An 11,648-nucleotide genomic window follows, 5' to 3' on the forward strand; every position below is an offset into this window, starting at 1 on the left:
AGAACTTGCACTCCTTCTGGGGCAGAAGAAGCAATCGGAGCTGCAGCAGACAGCGATCTCTCCTTCTCCCTCTCCCTCTCCCCCAGCAACTGGAACCAGTTCTCACGGGGGGGTGGGAGGAGGAAGGAGCTAAAAACCCCAACAGCTGATGGTGGCTCCCCCATCCCATCTGTGAGCAATGGGGATGGGATGGTACCACTGTTTCCCACCTCCCCCCTGCAACACCCAGCCTGAGAAAGGACAGAGGGGGTGTGAGGGGCTCTAGCAGCCACCTCCCCAGAATGAAAGGGGGTAACAGGACCCTGCTGCAGTCCCCTAAGGCCTGGGAGAGGGAGCCAGGAAGAGCATAGGTGAGATTGAACGAAGATGTGGCTGAATTAATGGGCAGGGGTTGAACTGATTGGGTGGGGCCTATGGGGGGATAGAATTAGCTGCCGGACGGGGGACAGTCAGATGTGGGGGTGAGAGACCCTGTAGCACGGGCCAGCATCACCTTTCCCAATAAATCTGGGGCAAGATCATCATGATTTTGGGGGGTCTTACTCATGATTTTTTGATCTCATAAGTGGGTAAAACACATGATGTTTGATCTGTTGATGTTGGCGTAACTGCGACATTATGAAGCAAAATATAATTTTTAAAAAGATGTTTTGTAAGTAATTTTAATTTACCAGTTACTTATATTAGGTTTCTCACTGTTCTTTGGATCTTTATTCCTTAGTTAAAGTACAGAGTGGAGAATTATTGCACAGCTATGATTTGTATTAGCCAAATAGAATTGAAAGCAATTAAGAAAGTAGGAAAAAAAAGAAAACTAGGTGATTACATGCTCTTGTTCATGAAATTTATAAAAACAAATTATTTATGTGAAGTTACAATTTACCAGGGAAAAACTAATTAAATCATTTTTTTCAGAGTCTTATCCCTGTCTTTTTACGTATACAAGCTTTATCCTAGTTCTACATGTAAGTAGGGTCTGAATGAGCTCTCCCCTGACATCTGGTAATGAGCTGGGAAAACGACTTCAGGAGCAGACTTTCATAGACACACCTACCCTGCCTATGTGCTCTGCAGATGAAGCTGCTTTGCCAAAGTGATCAATTTTGGCTGGTTTTGGGTTACAAATCATTCGAGCAATCTCCAGCAATCTAGGCATTTTCGACTTGTATGGCAATACAGTGAATATCCTGGCCTATGCAGATGATCTGGTCCTGATCGCAGACAACCCTGAGAGTCTCCAACAAATGCTTGATGTTACGAGCCAGGCTGCCAACTGGATGGGACTCTGCTTCAATGCCAAGAAGTGTGCATTCCTTCATATCGATGCTAGTAGAAGGGACTCAGTCCAGGTGATGCCATTTCAGATCTAGGGTGAACCCATGATTTTCCTTGAAGACGGGCAAGCGTACCAACATCTCGGCACGCACACGGGTTTCCACATCAAGCAGACACCTGAGGATACGATTGAGGAGATCTTACAAGATGTGGCCAGGATCAACTCCTCCCTATTGGCACCATGGCAGAAGATTAATGCCTTAAACACCTTCCTGCTCCCCCATATTTCATTTGTCCTGAGGGGATCTGCTGTGGCGAAGGTGCCCCTTAACCAGGCAGCCAATACCGTAAGGCACATAGTGAAGAAGTAGATGTTTCTCCCCCAGAGAGCCAGCAATGAACTGGTGTACATCTTATCAGAGTGGTAGCTGTCTTAGTCTAAATCCACAAAAACAAGGAGGAGTCCAGTGACACCTTAAAGACGAACCAATTTATTTGGGCATAAGCTTTCATGGGTGAAAAATCACTTCTTCAGATGCATGGAGTGAAAATTACAGATACAAGCATAAATATACTGGCACATAAAGAGAAGGTAGTTACCTTACAAGTGGAAAATCAGTGATGCAAGGCCAATTCAATTAGCGTGGACGTGGTCCACACCCAATAATTGATGAGGTGTCAATACCAAGAGAGGGAAAATTGCTTTTGTAGTGAGCCAGCCACTCCCAGTCCCTATTCAAGCCCAAATTAATGGTGTTAAGTTTGCAAATGAATTGTAGCTCTGCAGTTTCTCTTTCAAGTCTGTTTTTGAAGTTTTTGTTGTTGAATTATGGCTACTTTTAAATCTGTTATTGAATGTCCAGGGAGATTGAAGTGTTCTCCAACTGGCTTTTTGTATGTTATCATTCCTGATGTCTGATTAGTGTCCATTTATTCTTTTACTTGTGAGTGGGGAAGTATTGCCTCTCAGAGGTGCCCAGGGGTGGTGAGTAATTTTCCCAGGTTACAGGGTGGGGGCTCAAGCCGGTTCTGTGTTGCATTGTTGAAAAGGAACCCCTAGATTTTGAACCGGACCTTTGTTGCTGCCGGCTCCACCTGGCAGAAGGGTTTCAAGAGGAACCAGTAGATATTGAACTCAGTCCTTGTTGCTGCCAACACCACTACATGGTTATATATATTGCACTGTGCAGGTCACTTTGGCACTAACATGGATCAATAAATGCAGAATTTTATCCATTTCTAACCAAGTGTGTTTACCAATGGAATTATGGGAGTGCTAATGGCAGCTAAACCAAACAGTTCTAAAGTTACAATTTACAAAATCAGACATGTTACTTAAGCAATAGAGTGACAATCGAATTAATCATCGCACATTAATCCCCAAACATAATATGCCGATAATATTTATCCCAATTTATCTGGGATTTTGTCTGTATTGTATTTTCTCAGGCAACTTTAGATATATAATCAAATAGTGGTTAAGAAATGTAGTTTACAAGCCAATTGAAAGCTTCTTCCTCTTCTTGTGTAAGAAGCTGTCAATTTCATTGACCACAAAATCTGAACAATTTCTAGGCTAAACTCTGAAACACTCAGGGGTTTCTCTCGGCTATCTATTGCTGTTGATCAGTGCTGTTTCCTGTTACAGATAGTTCTAGACTTCAACAATCTTAATCGTGCTAACTGAGTTACCACAATTTCTAAACAATTCAGGTTAAATTTGTTTGTGAAATGCAAGTATACATCATATATTTTAGTCATCTTGATCATTTTAACTCATGTATGTACTTTCAGAGAAGTACTTAGCTTTACAATAATCATCTTTTAATTTGGTAAAGAAAATATATGTATTTTTGATATTTATATCATTGAAAGTGGCATAAAAGATTGGAAACGTCCAACCAGAATATGAGTTGTCTCTTCTCACCAACCAATGACAAAATGAGGCATCTCTTATGGATTGCTGCAACATTTTCTCTGTAATAATCCATGAGCTTTCGACAGAACATCTTGTGTAAGACATATTAGCTCACAGTGCTTTGTGTAAAATGTCTTGGATATAAACTGAACACCTACTAGTTGAGCTCTGATCATCAACCGACTACAGATGCCTTCCCCAGGTCTCCCTGTGGTGTGATTCTTGTCCAATTTGACATGACTCTGTACCCTTTCCCACATGTATCATCCTCTGTCAGCACTTTGAGCTGTCTGCAGAAATGTCTATTTTGAAGTCAGGAAAGATTCTTTATGTAAAGTCTTTACATGTTCCTTGAAGATTCTGTACTTGTTACATAGCTCATAATGCAGTAATATAAATGATCTGATTCAGTTCCTTGGTTTACCACTAATTTACAATTATTATCCACAATTATTTAAATAGTAAGACAAAACAGCTGTCCCATCTGCACCATATGTGTTTATTCTTTACACTTCTTTTTATTCGTAGAAGAATAGGTACATTTCTTATGAGACCTCTTTAGAACTGGCCATAGGACAGATGATCGGTCCAAGTGTTATAGGGTCCTTATCATATTTCAATGGGATTCACTTTACATATTTTAACTTTTCATTGGCTTCACAATATATCAACTGATGGTATCACCTTCTTTATCAAAATATGCTTTGTCATACCTTTGTTAATGATTAGTGAGACATTATTTTTATACATTTTATTTTATATATTTGTACCCAAAGGTGTCCAAACTGATTTCTACACTCCATGTGGCTATGCAACTTCCTCAGACTGCAGGGTTCTGTTGCAGAGTACTCAAGATAGCTTTTATTTTTTTATCATCTCGAATATTATATATTATACAGCCTCATAACACCTTGATTTACTCTATCTCTGTTACAAACTTCAAAATATAAAGCATATATAGAAGAACCTGATCAAAGATGAAGTTACTTCACAACTTAGAAAGAGTTTGTGGTTTGCTACCGACCGTTGTTGTCACTCAATCTAACTCCTTTGTGAACCACAGATACAACATGTGCTGTTTGACATGTTTTAAGGATTTAGCCCTAAGCTATGTTAAGGATTATGTTCTATGTCTGTATATATGTGACATTATTAGTAGTAATAAATTCCATATTTTCTGTGTCATCCTTACAGTTGACAAATCCTTGTCTAGAGAAAATTACAATCTAGGGTGATTTGCCCCATGGAAGTCAATGGGAGTTTTCTGTTGATTTCCATGGGGTCAAGATTACATCCTGGACATCTACACTGATTAAACATCGTTGGTCTGGTACAAAGCTGAACAAAGTGAATAGATAGTCTCGTTGACCAGTGGGCTTTGGATGAGACAACATGGTTCAGAGAGAAATTCAGGAAGCAACTTCCTCTCAGCTGCCCTGAAATAGGCATACAGCATAGAACAGTGGTTCTCAACCAAGTGGGTACATAACGGTCTTTCAGGGTGTACATCAACTCATCTAGATATTTGCTTAGTTTTACAACAGGCTACATAAAAAGCACTAGTGAAGGCAGTACAAACTAAAATTTCATATGACTTTTTATACTGCTGTATATTCTATACACTGAACTGTAAATACAAGATTTTTATTCCAATTGATTTATTTTATCAAATGAGATGTTCAGGTAAAAATGAGAAAGTATGCAATTTGTGAGTGACAGTGTGCTGTGACACTTTTGTATTTTTAGGTCTGATTTTGTAAGCAAGTCATTTTTAAGTGAGTTGAAACCTGGGGGTACGCAAGACAAATCAGACTCCTGAAAGGGGTACAGTAGTCTGGAAAGGTTGAGAACCACCAGCATAGAAGGCTGTCCTTTAATCATACAATAAGGATAACAACACTTCATAGATTAATGAATTCCCAAGACCAGAAGGGACCAATGTGGCTTCACATCCCCTGCATCCAAGGTTTAAGTGAATTTTAACCCAAACCAGCAGAAATTGATCACCTTGGCAAAGCAGGTGTGTCTATGCAAATAGGGTCTGCACAGGAGGTCTGTTCCTCCAGCTCATTGACAAAGCCCTGGCTGGGATGATTTAGTTGGGGGTTGGTCCTGCTTTGAGCAGGGGGTTGGAGCTGGCCTGCAGCACAGGTTTGCGCTACCCCTGCCACCTCCTCTTCTTGTTCCCCCTTGCTTCTAGCACTAAATTCTCTTGCCCATTTGTTAGTCCAAATGCCCAGTTATCCAAAATTCTGGATCTTGCCAGGCCGGTCAGATAAACGGGATTGCGCTGTAATAGAATATTTTATGTATACTTGTATTTTGCTAATAAACTGATACTTGGTTGTCTAGAAATTAGGGTAGCTCAGTATGTGATGATGAATGTTAAAGTTGAAAAGTATTTGTAAAAGGAAATGTCTCGTCCTTAGAAGATAACTGAGAGAAACTTGAGTGTTTCTGAATGTAGCCTAGAAATCACATGGAGTTTGTGTTTGACTGAAATTGACAGCTTCTTTTACAAGAGAAGGGAGAAGATTTAATTGGCTGGTAAGCTATTTGAATATTAAGTTATCATAGAATAGTTAGTTAATGTGGCCTAAGAACTTAGAATACTGGTAAAATTCGAGAGAAACTGGAATAGTTTAAATCAGTATCTGCATTATGTGTTTGTGCTTTAAAGAATGATAACTAATTGAATTGTTATTCTTAGTGCTTCAGTAACTGTTCTCATTTTCTGAATTGTAACTTTACAGCTGTTTGTTAGAACTGCCACAGGTGCTCCCTTAATTCCACTAATGAACACCTTTGCTTAGAGATGCATTAAAGGCTTCATAGTTCCGTGTTGGAACCAAAGTCACCTGCCCAGCATAGTACAGAACTAGGGTAAAATTTGCCTATGTAACAAGACTGATGAGGCCTTGAATGACTTGATGTGACCTGTTATTTCTTGGTAAATTGTAACATCACATCATGAATTCATTGTTAGAAATGTCATAAACATAAAAATCCAACCACCTTTATTTTGCTCTCTGTAATTTCTGAATTGCTTTCAATTCTAACTTGATGAATATAAAATGTGGTTGTGCAATAATTCTACAGTCTGTGTTTTGTCTAAGGAATAAGAGATTACTACAAGAAACCTAATTTAAGACACTGGAAACAAAACACATTTGTAAACTGTATTTTGCCTCTCAATCATGTTTCTCTGAAATCCTCCTTGTATAGATGACAATCATTCCTATTAAGAGATTACAGAATACATAAATGTCATTTTGATTTAAAATAATATTTCTAGAGATCAGTATTTTCCCATAACCTATAAATAAAGGGACTCAGTCTCCTCTCTATCTTGGTGTCTCTTCTCTCCAGTGACGCTGAGTTCCAGGCCCACCTTCAGCCATGAAGATCCTTTATCTGCTCTTTGCTGTTGTCTTTCTGGTGCTCCAGGGTGTGCCAGGTAAGAAGTAAATGAAAACAAGGGATGATACAGTGGGATATATGGGAGGCTATATGAAGATTATCTAACCATTTCTATTAGAAACATGTTTCTGACATTTTTCTCATAAGTTCTAGCATGTCTTCAGTTTGCAGACGACACATGACATTTGAGAAGAATTATTCTGAGGTCAGGGAGGTGTCTTTGCTGCCCCACTAAAACTTAGATTTGACTGAATTATGACCACTGGGGGGAAAAAATTCCCATAATGTTTTCCTCAGATCTTTCTGAGGCTTGCTGCTTAAATTATCCCACAATCTACCCGCACAGCACGTACTCTTCCTCAAACAGGGAATCACAGAATTGAACAACCGGATGGGATACAGACAAAATGAACTCATGCCAACTCCGTTCAATATGCCTTTGGTCTAGGAGAAGGTGCATAGGGCTGGGAGGTGGAAGACTATAACTTAAAATGTAACTTCTGAGGCTCACTAGTGTTAGTAATTCCGTGCCTTTCACAGTCTGTATGATAAAGTCGGGCCTCATGTCCCACTAACAGGTTACACAGCTGGGAACAGAACCTGGGTCTATAAAATGGCACCCCCTCTTCTCAGTGTGTTATCCCCACTCTTTCTCAGAACCTGTCACTACTACGTGCTTGGCTGCTTTCCTAGAAATAATATTATCAGGATGGGACAGCTGTGACAATGGATCCATTTCAGTTGCCCAATAACCTCCCATTAAAAATGGTCTAACCTACATATTCTACAAGCTTTGGTTGTGCACATTAGGGTGGCATTTTCAAAATAACAGGTCCTTTGGGTATAACCAAAGAGTGGCAATTAGTTATTAAGAAACTATTCCTGTGTGAGTCTTCAGAAAAAAATCTGCACAGTCTCACAGACAGGCAGGCGTTCATACCAGAAGGGACTTTTTCAAGCCCTTCTCTTTCAAAACGTTGTAGTCATGCAACTCAGTGCTGAACCAGTTCAACCCTAATTAGCCAAATTGCATGGATGATACTGTCTGGCACATCATGGTCAGAGCCTGAGGGAATCACACCCACAGCAGCAGCCACTAGAAGAAGGTAGAGATGTGGACAGCTACTTCCTTTCCATTGCTTAAAGGCAGGGGGCAGCTAAGGATGTCTGTGCTCAGAGCACCAGTTCTGAACTCTGCGGCCTGCAAGCTAGCACCCTGTTTAAGTAACTCGCTCTGTTCCCTTCTTAAAGTCAGCCACGGAATGTGCACAGAACTACACCCATTTGAGGAGTGGTACTTAAGCTGTGATAAGCTTTTGCACTTGAAGATAATTGGTCTGTCTTAGCCAGGTGGAAGTGAATAGGAAAGATAGATAGAATAGATAACATATAGAATAGATAAGTTCATGGAGGATAGGTCCATCAATGGCTATTGGCTAGGACAGGCAGGGATTGTGTCCCTAGCTTCTGTTTGCCAGAAGCTGGGAACAGGCGACAGGGGATGAATCACTTGATGATTACCTGTTCTGTTCTTTCCCTCTGGAGCACCTGGCATTGGCCACTGTCAGAAGACAGGACACCGGGCTAGACGGATCTTTGATCTGACCCAGTATGGCCGTTCTTATGAGCTTAAATGCCTGTCGTCCTCTAATCACAGCCCTTATTAACCCTGCTCTGCAGACTGAGGATGACTCTTTGTCTTTCTACAGAATTCTCCCAGGCTCAGAATCTCAGCAGGAGATGTAGACTGTGTAGAGGTTTTTGTTCCCTTGGGAGATGTCCTCCTACTGTGATATACATTGGAAGGTGCTCTTGAGTCGGGCACTTTTGCTGTCTAAGGTAAGTTTAGCATTCTAAGGCAGACATTGCAGTGTGTACAGAAATACCTGTTCCTCTCCTTCTTACATCCAAGCTGTTCTTTAATGCTCTCAGACGCTCCACACACATGGCTCAGCCCAAGGCCAAGGAGACTTGAAGCCACATCTGTACTGCCCACATTCTGAGCCACCTGGGGACTAGAGTGGCCCCAACATGTATGAGAACCATTCCTCTGGCTGCTCTTACATACAGCAGCCTTACCCAGGCTGCCTGTGGGACACTCTACAGCTTAGAGCAGCCCAGATTCTCTGTAGTGCTCAGTGCTACAGGGATTGCCCCCAGAGACCTGGCAGCCACCACCAACTTCTACAGCACCACCCCAACTCCAGTGCTTGCAACAGGGACCTATTATGGCAGCCGTTTGCTGCTCACACTTTGGGAGAATCCCCATGAGTCCCTTTATGGTCCTTTTACAGCCTCCATATACCGCCGGAGCTTCATAGAATCATAGAATATCAGGGTTGGAAGGGACCTCTGGAGGTCATCTAGTCCAACCCCCTGCTCAAAAGCAGGACCCATCCCCAATTAAATCATCCCAGTCAGGGCTTTGTCAAGCCTGACCTTAAAAACTTCTAAGGAAGGAGATTCCACCACCTCCCTAGGCAACGCATTCCAGTGTTTCACCACCCTCCTAGTGAAAAAGTTTTTCCTAATATCCAACCTAAACGTCCCCCACTGCAACTTGAGACCATTACTCCTTGTCCTGTCCTCTTCCACCACTGAGAATAGTCTAGAACCATCCTCTCTGGAACTACCTCTCAGGTAGTTGAAAGCAGCTATCAAATCCCCCCTCATTCTTCTCTTCTGCAGACTAAACAATCCCAGTTCCCTCAGCCTCTCCTCATAAGTCATGTGTTCCAGACCCCTAATCATTTTTGTTGCCTTCGCTGGACTCTCTCCAATTTATCCATATCCTTCTTGTAGTGTGGGGCCCAAAACTGGATACAGTACTCCAGATGAGGCCTCACCAATGTCGAATAGAGGGGAATGATCATGTCCCTCGATCTGCTCGCTATGTCCCTACTTATACATCCCAAAATGCCATTGGCCTTCTTGGCAACAAGGGCACACTGCTGACTCCTATCCAGCTTCTCGTCCACTGTCACCCCTAGGTCCTTTTCCGCAGAACTGCTGCCTAGCCATTCAGTCCCTAGTCTGTAGCTGTGCATTGGGTTCTTCCGTCCTAAGTGCAGGGTCCTGCACTTATCCTTATTGAACCTCATCAGATTTCTTTTGGCCCAATCCTCCAATTTGTCTAGGTCCCTCTGTATCCTATCCCTGCCCTCCAGCGTATCTACCACTCCTCCCAGTTTAGTATCATCCGCAAATTTGCTGAGAGTGCAATCCACACCATCCTCCAGATCATTTATGAAGATATTGAACAAAACCGGCCCCAGGACCTACCCCTGGGGCACTCCACTTGACACCGGCTGCCAACTAGACATGGAGCCATTGATCACTACCCGTTGAGCCCGACAATCTAGACAACTTTCTACCCACCTTATAGTGCATTCATCCAGCCTGTACTTCTTTAACTTGCTGACAAGAATACTGTGGGAGACCGTGTCAAAAGCTTTGCTAAATCAAGATACAATACATCCACTGCTTTCCCTTCATCCACAGAACCAGTAATCTCATCATAGAAGGTGATTAGATTAGTCAGGCATGACCTTCCCTTGGTGAATCCATGCTGACTGTTCCTGATCACTTTCCTCTCATGTAAGTGCTTCAGGATTGATTCTTTGAGGACCTGCTCCATGATTTTTCTGGGGACTGAAGTGAGGCTGACTGGCCTGTAGTTCCCAGGATCCTCCTTCTTCCCTTTTTTAAAGATTGGCACTACATTAGCCTTTTTCCAGTCATCCGGGACTTCCCCCGTTCGCCACGAGTTTTCAAAGATAATGGCCAATGGCTCTGCAATCACAGCCGCCAATTCCTTTAGCACTCTTGGATGCACTTCATCCGGCCCCATGGACTTGTGCACGTCCAGCTTTTCTAAATAGTCCCTAACCACCTCTTTCTCACAGAGGGCTGGCCATCTATTCCCCATGTTGTGATGCCCAGCACAACAGTTTGGGAGCTGACCTTGTTCGTGAAGACAGAGGCAAAAAAAGCATGGAGTACGTTAGCTTTTTCCACATCCTCTGTCACTAGGTTGCCTCCCTCATTCATTAAGGGGCCCACACTTTCCTTGGCTTTCTTCTTGTTGCCAACATACCTGAAGAAACCCTTCTTGTTACTCTTAACATCTCTCACTAGCTGCAGCTCCAGGTGCGATTTGGCCCTCCTAATTTCATTCCTACATGCCCGAGCAATATTTTTATACTCTTCCCTGGTAATATGTTCAACATTCTACTTCTTGTAAGCTTCTTTTTTATGCTTAAGATCCGCTAGGATTTCATCGTTAAGCCAAGCTGGTCGCCTGCCATATTTACTATTCTTTCGACACATTGGGATGGTTTGTCCCTGTAACCTCAACAGGGATTCCTTGAAATACAGCCAGCTCTCCTGGACTCCTTTCCCCTTCATGTTAGTCCCCCAGAGGATCCTACCCATCCGTTCCCTGAGGGAGTCGAAGTCTGCTTTCCTGAAGTCCAGGGTCCGTATCCTGCTGCTTACCTTTCTTCCCTGTGTCAGGATCCTGAACTCAACCAACTCATGGTCACTGCCTCCCAGATTCCCATCCACTTTTGCTTCCCCCACTAATTCTTTCCGGTTTGTGAGCAGCAGGTCAAGAAAAGCTCCCCCCCTAGTTGGCTCCTCTAGCACTTGCACCAGGAAATTGTCCCCTACGCTTTCCAAAAACTTCCTGGATTGTCTATGCACCGCTGTATTGCTCTCCCAGCAGATATCAGGAAAATTAAAGTCACCCATGAGAACCAGGGCATGCGATCAAGTAGCTTCCGCGAGCTGCCGAAAGAAAACCTCATCCCTCTGGTCCGGTGGTCTATAGCAGACTCCCACCACTACATCATATATGGGCAGGGGCTCGGGCCCGAACACCCCATTGTCGACAGAAGTGTGCTAGGCACTATCTTGCCCAACAGACTGGGTATTAAAGCAGAAACCTCCTAAGCAAAGCACAAGTCTCTACGGCTCTCTAGCTGGGGATGTAACCGATTCTCCTTCTCTGTAGCTCAGGCACATCGGGTACAAA

This window comes from Lepidochelys olivacea, assembly GCF_965140295.1.
Source record: "Lepidochelys olivacea isolate rLepOli2 genome assembly, chromosome: 3".
NCBI lineage: Eukaryota > Metazoa > Chordata > Testudines > Cheloniidae > Lepidochelys > Lepidochelys olivacea.